This window comes from Mobula birostris, chromosome 6 (genome assembly GCF_030028105.1).
Source record: "Mobula birostris isolate sMobBir1 chromosome 6, sMobBir1.hap1, whole genome shotgun sequence".
Taxonomy (NCBI): domain Eukaryota; kingdom Metazoa; phylum Chordata; class Chondrichthyes; order Myliobatiformes; family Myliobatidae; genus Mobula; species Mobula birostris.
In genome coordinates this window covers 25,828,158-25,841,093 of record NC_092375.1, presented here as the reverse complement: position 1 = coordinate 25,841,093, position 12,936 = coordinate 25,828,158, and positions in this window count along the sequence as shown.

Here is a 12,936-nt window from a genome sequence, read left to right as displayed (position 1 = left end):
GGCTCTTCTATTCTTGGGCATTGGTGTTTCGCTACCAGACTGTGATGCAACCAAATATATTGATCGAAAGCTCCAGAGGGATCAACAGAGAGGGAGACAGAGGAGCAAAACAGCATTTTGGTAGACCATCCATGATCTTGTTGATGGGGAACCAGACTTGAGGGGATGAAGGATCTTGTTTGTCTTTCTCATGCTTTTGTGTTCATGTAAAGCAAGTCACTGTGCTCACTGCCTTTGAAGTGGAGGGCATAAGGGGGAAATCGAAGTGTTGCAGGCATATTACCAGAAATGGAATGTCTGAAAGGTGCTAGTGTCGACATCTCTGTTGGTGGAGGGGGATGACATTGATCAGGTACAAAGTGAGCAGATGAGAAGGGTACACAACAAAGTGTTGTGGTTGAGAGTTTAAGTTGCCTGGTCTAGGTGAAATGTCTCCTAAAGTGAAGGTAAAAATGGTAGAGTTATTGGTCATGATGAGATGGGAACAGAGCACCAGGTCAAAATGTGGAGGGATGTAGAGGAAGGCACTGTAGATGTCAGCGCCAGTAAAAACAGGCATTAACAAAGTAATAGATACAAATGCATGGATAGTTTAAACTGTGTGTATTTTAATTCTAGGAGTATCATGGGTAAAACATGGAACTATGATGTTGCGGCCATACCAGAGACTTGGTTGAGAGAGGGGCAGGAATAGGTGCTTAATTTTCCAGGGTTTCAATGTTTTGGAAAAGATGAACAGGGAGGTAGAAGAGGTGGGGAAGGAAGTTGCGCTACTAATCACGGACAATATCATAGCTGCTCTCACAGGTGATGTAACGAAGGGCTCATCCACTGAGTCTATATGGGTAGAACTCAAAAGTAGGAAGGGTGCAATAGCCATTGGAGCATCGACGAACAGATATGCAGGCAGATTAAGGACAGGTGTGTTTACCACGGGGAAGGATGTGGAGGATAGGGAGATTAGTGTTGTGCTTATTGATATGCTGAGTCATTTTGAGACAAAGGGGGAGCTAGAATTGAGTTTCTTAAAAAGTATTAAGGGCCCGGTGAGATATACTCCAGGTTATTAAGAGAGGCAAGAGAAGAGATTTCTGGCGCCTTGACCAATATTTTGTGTCCTCTCTAGCCACAGGTGAGGTCCCTGAGGACTGGCAAGTAGCTAATGTTGTTCTATTATTCAAGAAGAGAAACTATAAAATGCTGAGTTTCACATCAGTGGTAAAGAAGTTACTGGAGTTCTCAGGGAAAGGATTTATAAGCACTTGGAAATCATAGTCATAGTCATACTTTATTGATCCCGGGGGAAATTGGTTTTCGTTACAGTTGCATCATAAATAATAAATAGTAATAGAACCATAAATAGTTACATAATAATATGTAAATTATGCCAGTAAATTATGAAATAAATCCAGGACCAGCCTATCGGCTCAGGGTGTCTGACCCTCCAAGGGAGGAGTTGTAAAGTTTGATGGCCACAGGCAGGAATGACTTCCTATGACGCTCTGTGCTGCATCTCGGAGGAATGAGTCTCTGGCTGAATGTACTCCTGTACCCAACCAGTACATTATGTAGAGGATGGGAGACATTGACCAAGATGGCATGCAACTTAGACAGTATCCTCTTTTCAGACACCACCGTGAGAGAGTCCAGTTCCATCCCTACAATATCACTGACCTTACGAATGAGTTTGTTGATTCTGTTGGTGTCTGCTACCCTCAGCCTGCTGCCCCAGCACACAACAGCAAACATGATAGCACTGGCCACCGCAGACTCATAGAACATCCTCAACATTGTCTGGCAGATGTTAAAGGACCTCAGTCTCCTCAGGAAATAGAGACAGCTCTGACCCTTCTTGTAGACGGCCTCGGTGTTCTTAGACCAGCCCAGTTTATTGTCAATTCGTATCCTCAGGTATTTGTAATCCTCCACCATGTCCACACTGACCCCTTGGATGGAAACAGGGGTCACCAGTACCTTAGCTCTCCTCAGGTCTACCACCAGCTCCTTAGTCTTTTTCACATTAAGCTACAGATAATTCTGCTCACACCATGTGACAAAGTTTCCCACCGTAGACCTGTACTCAACCTCATCTCCGTTGCTGATGCATCCAACTATGGCAGAGTCATCCGAAAACTTCTGAAGATGACAAGACTCTGTGCAGTAGTTGAAGTCCGAGGAATCATGGCCTGTTAAGGAGAGCCAGCGTTGCTTTGTGCAGGGCAATTGTGTCTTACTAACCTGATTGAGTTTTTTGATGAGGTGACAAGGGTGATTGATGAAGGTGGAGCTGTGGATGTTGTCTACGTGGGTCCTAGTAAGGTGTTTGACAAGGTCCCTCATGGAAGGCTCATCCAGAAGATTAAGATGCAAGGGATCCCTGGTGAATTGGCCATTTGGATTCAGAACTGGCTTGCCCATAGAAAACAGAGGGTGGTGGTGAAAGGGACTTATTCTAGCCGAGGGTCTGTCATTAGTAGCGTCCACTGTGACCTGCACTGGGACCTCTGCTGTTTGTGATGTATATAAATGGCCTTGATGAAAATGCAGATGGGAGGGTTAGGATTTTGCAGATGAAACAAAGATTGGTGGTGTTGTGGATAGCATAGAAGACTGGTGAAGAAAACAGCGGGATATAGATCAGTTGCAGAGATGGGTGGAGAAATGGAAATGGAGTTTAACCTGGCTAAATATGAAGTGTTGCACATTGGTAAATTAAATGCAAAGAGACATTGTACTGTTAAGGGCAAGATCCTCATCAGTGTTGATGAGCAGAGGGTTTTCAAGTCCAAGTTCACAGTTCCCTAAGAGTGCTGACACAGGTTGAATGGGTGGTTAAGAAGGCAAAGGCATGCTTGCCTTTATTAGTTGAGGCACTGAGTTTAAAAGTCAGAAAAGTTATTTTGTAGCTTTATAAAATTCTAGTTAGGCTGCATCTGGAGTATTCATACAGTTATGGTCACCCCATTGAAGGAATAATGTTGAGGTTTGGAGAGGGTGCAGAAGTTGCTTAAAAAGACGTTGACTGGATTAGAGGACACGTGCTATATGTGCTATAAGTTGGATAAACTTGAGTTGTTTTCTTCACCAGGCAGAGATTGAAGGGAGATTTGATACAGGTTTATAAGATTAAGGAGAAGCATAGATAGAGTTGACAGACAATATCTTTTTCTAAGGGCTGAAGAAGGTGCAGCCAGCGAACAATGCGACCAAAGGTGATGTCCTTCAGACAGGTCACAAAACTACGGCTTTTACTTCTTCTTTGAAATATGATTCTGTTACTTTTCGAACCTATGGTTTACATTTTGATGGTGTGTTTTCGGGCCAATTGAGCAATCCGGCGCTTTGCTTTCTCCGAGGGAATTCAGTGAGGTTTCATGCAAAGTGTGCAGCCTGGAGACAAGGTACAAGCCCATGATCGACTCTACCTCTCTCAATGATCTCACTCATTAAAGCGCCGATGACGAATGAAATCAAAGAGGATGAGAGTGGAAGGCAAGCTGGTGTTCAGTGCCGTCTGCTTGCGTTTGACGGGTCTCTCTCCCACTCTCACTCGCTGCACCTGGAGGACACAGAATGTGTTCAACTAGTCTCTCCTTCTCACTCGATGCTGCCGGAGTCTTTGGTCTTTGGTGAAGTTTAATCCATGCAGTTTATGGGTTGTACTCTGTAGTTCATGTTATGATGTTTTTCTAGTTCCAATTAATCCTTTTTTTATTGCCATTTTCTGTGATTTTGATTGGTGCGGACTGACTCTGCAGCCTGCAGGCAATGGAGGACACAGCACTAGACTGAACTGAACTGAACATTCCTAGACTGTTTCAATTACTTTAACATTTGATGTTTTATATTCTGTGTTTTTCATTCTTTTATTTGCTGTTAGTGTAATTTGTTCTTTTTTTTTGCATGTTGGGTGTTTAATAATTTTCTTTGAACAGGTTCCATTGTGTGTGTGTGTGTGTGTGTGTGTGTGTGTGTGTGTGTGTGTGCGTGTCTGTGTGTAGACAAATCTCAGGGTTGTATACTGCACACATACTTTGATAGTAAAGATACTTTGAGTCTTTGAATCTTTGAATTGTCTAATACCAAAGGCCGTACGTTTAAGGTGAGAGGGGATAAGTTCAAAGAAGATGTGAGAGGCAGGTTTTTTACACAGCAAGTGGCAGGTGGTAGTAGTAGAGGCAGAAACATTAGGGACTTTTAAGAGACATTTAGATAGGCACATGAATGTGAAGAAAATGTAAGGATATGGGTTTTGTGTAGGCAGAACAGATTAGTTAGCAATTTGGTAAATAATTTAACTGGTTCGGCACAACATTGTGGATCAAAGGCCTGTTCCTGTGCTGTACTAGTCTATGCTCAATGTTCTATGATCTTCCAATCCTGAACAGATGTGGTTGATACTGGTCGGATGAAACTTTGAAACTATTAGCATTATTCAAAAAAAGACAAAGAAGAATAAATCTGGCAATTGCAAGGCAGTCAGTTTAATATCAATGAGAGGTGAGTGCTTCCAGCAGCTTTTTTTTAATGCAGAGCTAGAACATTTATACCAGACTGTGGGGAATTGGTAAAGCTGAAAGGGCTGGAAAGAGTGAGTTAACTGACTTAAAATCCACTAATCATTATGGCTGGTGCTTCAAGGCTTTTTGTCTGCTTTTCAAAAAATCAGAAGAATGTTATTGGGTAGATCTGAAAAAGTGAGATCACTTGGCCAAACGTAATACTGTCTAGTGAAACAAGAATAACAAGGATGAAGGTGCTGCTCAGTTGAATAACTGATTATTTATACCTTCCACTAGAATGCCAGAACATTACTATGATCAGAATTAGAGGTACTCTTTCTTTATTCAACAGGTGTAGGTCCAAATGTTTAGAGTTCTGAACTTGCAGAAAATGAGACGTTCGTCTGGTCAATCCCATCAAAGGGTTATCCAGCCTTGGGAATTGAATTATCTACCCATCCTTACTTCCCATTTCTCCTCCTCAGATACCCTTTCAGAAGCAAAAAGCAGTCAAATCTGTGCCAACTTGTCGCAAAGTCACGTTCAGACTTGATAGACAATCCACTAACCTGCAGTACTTTCAAGGTTTGATTTTGTCTCCAAATACCTCTCTCAGCTGCCATGACTTTGGGTCATTATCCTGCTCCCCCAGTAAGTTTCCCACAATGATTCTATCAAGCGCCTGCACCACCGCATGTGAGTTTACTCAACTGCTGGGTGAATTCCCAAACCTCACCAAGCCCACATTCTCCACGACAGTCAGAAAACATGAGGCTGAGCACCATATTTCCTCAACTGGCCCATCAGTCCTGCCCGTGCACGTAGACTGGACCCAGAAAAGCTGGCAACTACAAAGGCTGAGTTTGCCAACATGGAAAGACTTGGCATTGTGCACTGGTCAAATAGCCTTTGGGCTTCACCCTACCATATAGTCACTTAGCCCATGTGGCTATTACCAAGGTCTTAACAATGCCAGCCCTCCTAATTACTATCCAGTCCCACACATCCAAGACATTTCAGTACATTTAGCTAGAAAGTCAATTTTTCCCAAAGTCAATTTAATTAGGGGCTACCGTCAGGTGCCTTTGTGCTCGGGGGACATTCTCAAAATAGCTGTAATAATCCCATTTGGCCTCTTTGAGTTTCTGTGCACGTCATTTGGGCTAGAAAATGCAGCACAGACTTTCTAATGGCTGATGGGCTCTGTATTAAAAGACTTAGATTTTCTTTTTGTTCACCTGGATAGAATACCTCTCACCATTGCATCCAACTCCAAACACGTATCGCGTCTCCACATACTTTTCGGCACTTAAGCCAACAAAGGGTTGATTATTAACCCTGCTAAATGCCAGTTTGGGTTTTCAACCATTCACTTTCTCAGTCATCACTTCTCTGCAGAATGAACAAAATGTCTCCCATCGAAAGTAGTCACTATTATGGATTTCCCAACACCCTGCTCTACTAAAAGACTACAGGAGTTTTTAGGCATGGTGAATTTCTAACCCTGTTTCATTCCATGAGCTGCTGAACTTGTGCTCTGCCTGTATAGTGTGCACAAAGACAGTACTCCTAATCACGCGTTCGACTGGTCAGTTCGCTTGACCAGGACATCTGATGATACCAGACAAGCTCTTTCTAATGCAACCATACTGGAGCACCTGCTCCCCAACGCACTCATAACTATTACTACTGATGTTTCAGACTATGCAGTAGGTGTTCTGCATGAACAGTTGGCCGGAGGCATGAAGAACAATTGTTCTTCAACTGCCAGCTCTGTCCCCCTGAAAGGAAGTACCGTACGTTTGACTGTGAGTCTCTCGATCTCTATCTGGCTGTTTGCCATTCTCGCTATCTTTTAGTGGGTGGCCATTTCACAACATTCATTGACCACAAACCCTTCGTGCATGCGACGGCCAAAATATCAGACCCTTGATCTGCACAGCAGCAATGCCACCTGACCTACATGTCAGAGTTCACAACTGATATACAGCGTATCAAGGGGAAGAACAAAACCGTGGCTGACAGCCTCTGACAGCCAGTCGTTGAGGCCATACACACATGCCAGACTGTGTCGGCATGTTAGCCAACCAAGTTACTGACCCAGAGGCCCAGGCTTCCTGAACAGCAGTCACAGGCCTGCGGTTGGCTGACATTAAGTTGGGGAATCTGGGGTTTCTCTCCTGTGCAATATCTCAACTGGTTTCCCTCATTACATTGTGCCCACAAACTGGAAGTGAATGGCTTTTTACTCCGGACATGGTCTCTTGCATTCGAGCCAGATGGCTCACAGAAACTGGTTGAACTAAAGTTTGTGTGGCACGGTCTTCGAAAGGACATGTATGATTGGACAGCAGCCTGTGTCGAGTGCCAGCTGGCAGAAATTAACCATCATGTTCACGTGCCATTGGCACCCTTTAAGGTCCCAGAGCAAGGGTTTGACCATGTCAATGTGGACCTGGTTGGTCCTCATTAACCCCCTCCTGTAGTTTCACGAACTCCCTTACCATGGTGGACTGTACCCTCCAGCATCAATAATGTTTTCAGATATGGCTCGGCCACTTATTTAGCACCTGTCTTGCTCAGGCTGGCAGCCCATCTGATATTTCCTCAGACCACAGTCCCCAGTTCATATCAGATCTCTGGGCTGCAATGGCCTGGAATCTCAACGTTACTCTACATCACACCACGATGTATCACCCACAGTCCAATGGCCTATGTGAGCGGTTTCATCCTCCTCAGTAATTTCAATTTCTTTTCACCTATTCCTACCTTCCATCATGGCACTCTTAGGTTCTTGTTGACCTACATTCTGCCTCATTTGTTTACATCTGCCATGATGCACTCCAGCATCTCCTTAGGCCCACTCTGCATTTTGGAATGTGGAGAAAAGACTTTTATCACAGATGAGGAGTAAGCCTGAGTGTATTTTGGCAAATCGCCTTAAACCGGTCCACCAAGATTTAGAGGGTTCCGCTACCATGCCCCCGCCATCACCACATGAGCATGAGCATGAGCATGAAAAACGCACCTCTAGATAAGCCAGAGGCACCTGCTGTTCCTCCACCCATGGTACATAGGACCCGAGCCGGGTGGGTTGTCTGAGCTCCGGATAGGCTTACGATGCCGGTTTTAGTGAACTCCAGGCGGCCTTGTGTAGGGTAACATAATCGGTAGAAATATACATAATTCACAACCATCAACTTTAAAAGGCAGGTTTGACATGATGACGTAAATACGTAAAGTTTTTACCACACCTTGTGTTCAGTGTTTGGAGTACAGTAAATGAGTTGCCTCAGCTGTTTTATTTGCAAAATCCTACAAACTCTCCAAGTCAATCAGTCAGGTATGACACAGTTATCCTACCAAGCATAATTGTTCTACTACTAATACAGAAACATTTCATTTCCCAAAATTTCTTTAATTTCAGTGTTATGGCACAATCTTGTTTCATTGCAGTAGACATATAAGTTGTCACTATTGATTTAAAATTGGCTTCAATGCAATACTCGCATCAGCTAATTGGGAGTTTCTTCCTGTTCTTTTCATATCCTGAACAAGCTAATTCTCCATCACTAATGGTTACTGATCATCCGACTTAGATACCAGACTAAAATTAAGTCTTTTTTATTTGGAGCACTCACGCAAACCTTCCTGTTTCTAGTGTGAACTTCTCTGAGTTAATTCCTTTTCAAACAGATCAGTCAGCACCTCCAGACATTCCTTGTGAATTTATTTAATTTGATTTGGGTTTTAATACAACAGTTTTTTTTCTTTCATTCATTTAGAAGGCGTGGGTGTTGCTGGCAAGGCCAGCACATGTGTAATGTTAATGAAATGCAGGCAGTTTACAAGGGTAAAAAAAAATGGATGAGTGGAAGTCAACATATGGATTTTAGCACAAGAGCATTGTTCTCCCCCAGAAAATCATATAACGTCTTCCATGAACAAATTGCTGAAGTTTCCAGAATTGTTGTGGTTATACTCTAAGTTTAGAGTCCTGGCACAAGATCAGACATTGTGAGCATTTTGCTATATCTGATCCGTTCATGAATTCAACCCTACACAAACACACTCTCATGCGTCTCAGATTACCTTTGAAAACATGATGGTGAACAGTCTTCTTGACTATTTCAGAGGGCAGTTAAGAGTCAATCATATTGGTATGCATTTGGAATCACATGTAAATGAGATCAAGTAATGACAGTAGATTTTCTTCCCTGTAGAACCAGATGAGGTCTGACAACAGTCCAACGGTTTCCAGATAACTTTAATGATAAACTTTTTATTCAAAAACAAAATCAATATTTGTTCAATTTATTAACTGAATCATAGTACCCCAGCTGTGGCAGTGGCTTTTGTTCTTATACTTATGACCTTGGGATCCATATTTGTGTGCCAACCTAACCTAAAAGAATGTTTTCTGAAAGAGTGAGACATGTTCTGTATATAAGGAGCTGCAGCCTTACTGTCTCCAACTCATTCTGAATCCATAGTAATGCGTGATCTAGAACAACCCAGGGTCAACTCAAAGCTGCTTCTGAAGAGCTCATTCAACTCTATTATACTTTTTTTCAGAAAGGGCCAAGACGAAGAATGTTATGACTACAGATGCCAGCTGTGGAAGAGCTTTTAGATGAAAAGCTCTTCCACAGCTGTGGTTTGGGTGGCTTGTTAAAAAGATATGGAAAGAAGCTTGTACTGCTGCTTAACCTGTATCTGATCCCATTGAAAAGAAGTCAACACAAGAATGAATCTTTGTAATACATTAGTGATCTATTTTAATGAACATGCAAAATGAACTAATAATTTAGTAATTGTCAGGTACAATGTAAACAATTGTGGATCTGAATGACTAATACTAGAGGATCCTTTTGTTGGATCCCAGAGCAGTTTTTATTTGAAGTAGTGCATCTGCTAGGTATTAACAAATGATAAAATTCTGTCTAAAATTTCACAGAGTTGACTTAATGTTTCCATCTGCCTTGTATTGTCTTAATCCTGGTCTAACTGAAAGTTCCTCTCCTGTTTCTTCCTTGCGTCACAAGTGTTCAGAAAAAGACCCTGATCTTATTTATTGCAGACTCAGAGGAGACAAGTGATATTTGGATTGGTGACAGACACCACTGTGAGTATTTCACAATAGATGAATTTCTACAGCCTTTCTAGAATAATCAAAAATACACCGTGACTAATTCTGTGCTCCTCAAACTGTAATTAGTGATGTTTTCAAGGCAACTTACTGACATACAACAAGGTTTCAGTCATGACTGAAATGACGGAAAAGGCCTGGATTGGTAATCAGTAAACAAAACAGGAGGTTGTTGAAATCTGCAGTAAAAACAGAAGTATACTCAAAAGGCCAGGCAGCTTCTGTGAAGCAAGGAAAAATCCTTGAGCTTTCATTAAAACTAACAAAAATTACTATACAAGTCAAATATGTTTTGCATTACAGAGAAAGGATGAGGTGAAGAAGATGAATGGAATAGGTTGATAGGGTGAATAGATTTCTCACAATCTCGATGAATCACTACTGTCAGGAAGGAGGTAAGGGAATATCAGGACTAGGACTGCCTACTGGATAACAGCTTCTTCCCCCAGACTGTGAAACTAATGAATACCCTGCCACAACTAAGGCAGGGTACTATACTTTATTAACTGACTTGTGGTAATACTTTGTTTTATGTGCTGTGTGTGATAAATCTATTGTGGTCAAGAGGAATACTGTTTCATTTGTTTGTACTTGTACAGTCAGATGACAATAAACTTGAACATGATCTGTCAGAAAGAGCTGTCAAGCTGACAAGAATGAGCCCGGGGAGAGAGAAAAGTAAGACCACACTGGATTTATGAAATGCAGAAAACTTTTTTTTCCCCTCTCTATAGATGCTGCTTAACCAGCTGGATATATCTAGTATTCTGAATTATTTAATTTCCTAGTATCTGCAGTGTTCTGTACCTCACAGTTCCAACATGGCTTCTCTTTTCCTCCCTCTTCTACCCTATCGATCTCCTTTTTTAATAAACATAGAAAACATAGAGCACTACAGCACATTGGTTCCTGAAGGCTGTTATAGCCGGGAGTGGTAGTATGGATAAGCTCCCACTACCTATTAAATGCTCCCAGTGGTTTGTGTATCAAATAGCCTCTGACAACCAGGTCCATATCCTGGCCTTCATGTGTGGCTTAGTTACCAAGCCTGGCAGAACAGTTTCCACTGACAGGAGAAGAGGCAAATGCTGGTTACTGCCATCTTAAAACAAGTTGCTTTGGGCAGATGGGGCTCATTATCCATGGTTGGCAGCTCAGCTAGGAGAAGGAAAGCTCTGATCTCAAACCTCCGCTGCCTTGTGGCTAAACTCACTCATGGAGAAAGGCTTTGGGAGTGAACCACATGGAAATATCTGGTGCTGGAGTCCATAACTCAGTCTGACATTGAGTTCAGCACTGACGGGAGACTCCTGTAACACTGCTGGTGCCAAACTGTATCGGTCTCTGTCATACATTTGGGTTCATCAGAATTGTGGAGAGGGGGTTCTCACTACGACCCTGACTAATGGAGGCTTTAACTCAACAGTACAGTACACATCCTTCGGCCCACAATGTTGTGTGATCTTATTGTGGTAATAAGACCCTGTTGGGCTTTGGTAATGTAGAATGCTGCTAATCTGGTTCACTGGTTCATTACGAGACCAACATCGGGAGAGCTATGCGGCCTCAGTTGTGGCACAGACCAGGACCTTGTGCCTCGGGATGGCCCGTTGCTGCCACGGGGAAAGGAGATGCCAGCACTGGCTGTGTGCCACTGGATTATGTACTGGGTTGGGGACGCTCCCTCCTGCCAGTGCTGCCCGCCAGTGCTGCCCGCCAGTGTTCGCTCGGTGGGAGACAAGCTGAAATGTGTTCATCTGCAGCTGCATCGAGTGAAATGAGGAACAGCTATGGGACAAAATCCATGCATCGTCAATCTACAGGCCAAGACATTCAGGGACTTGGGCCAGATTATAACTTCTTACTTATTTTTTTGTAACTGTATGTTTTACTGCTACCATAATGATGTGTACTATTTGTGCTGTGTGCTGTTGGTACTGTGTTTGTACTGTGTTTCACACCTTGACATTGTTTCTTTTAGCTGTGTTTATCTGTATGGTTGAATGTCAATTAAACTTGAACTTTTAACCTACTCTAAATTCAATCCACCTCCAGAGTCCTCCATTTTTCTGCCAGCCGAGTGCCTCTCTATTTACTTACTGCCCATTAAGCTGCTAATGTTTAGGGCAGCATTGAAGGTCCTCTGTCCCTGGTGGAATTCAGGGCTTCCTTCATCATGTCAGTAGCTTCCTCTTGGTTTTCAGTACCATCAGTCATGCAAGTTCCGGGTGGGGACACAGGAATACCATCGCACTCAGATGTAAAAGGAATCTTCATTGCTGTTTCTGTGACAATTTTGTTTTCCCAGTCAGGGGTATTAGCTCTGAGCTGAACCCCCGAACCCAGAGGACAGGTGGATCACTATTTGTCTGGCCTCTGCCCTTTGATCTGTTTGGCATCTGTGACCCGACAGAGAGCCAAAGCATAAACCCTGACTCCAGCCAGCATAGCTCTGCAGGTCATTGAGGCAAGTAAGCCTCCAAACCCTACAACAAGCTTGTGGTCCTCTTGGATGCTGTGCCTATCTAAGAGTTTATTAAATGTTACTAAAGTATCTGCCTCTACCACAACTCCTGGCAGGACGTTCCATGGACTTATCACCCTCAGTGTAAAGAACTTATCATTAATCAAATCAAATCAAATTTAATTATTATTCAAACCATACATGGATACATTTGAACGAGACAACATTCCTCTGGGAGCCTAGTGCATAACATACATTCAAAATAGCAAGAGAAGGAGAAAAAAAAACACACACAACATTATGCAAGAAAATACCTCAATAATCCAAGTCCCTGAGCAACAAACAAATTGATGGTACAGCTCCTGGCAAGCCAGCTTATCATTCCACAGATCGAACACTGTTGGGCAGCACTGATAGGAGATGCCAGCTCCCAACCAAGCACAGACTCCACACTACATCGTCTCCAGCATTGTCTCACCTGGACTACAAGAGCAGGCAAGCCCGCGGCTTAAGGCCTGGTCCTCACCACAATGAATGCTAAGCTGCCGCTTCGTCGCTTCTCTCACCACCAAACAAGGGAAGCAGTACTGCAGCATTTACATTATCAATGTCCAACAGGGTCTTGCGATCACAAGAGAAACATCCAAGACAGTCACTAATGGTTACACTGCAACACACGTCAAAGTTGCTGGTGAACGCAGCAGGCCAGGCAGCATCTCTAGGAAGAGGTAGAGTCGACGTTTTGGGCCGAGACCCTTCGTCAGGACTAACTGAAGGAAGAGTTAGTAAGAGGTTTGAAAGTGGGAGGGAGAGGGGGAGAT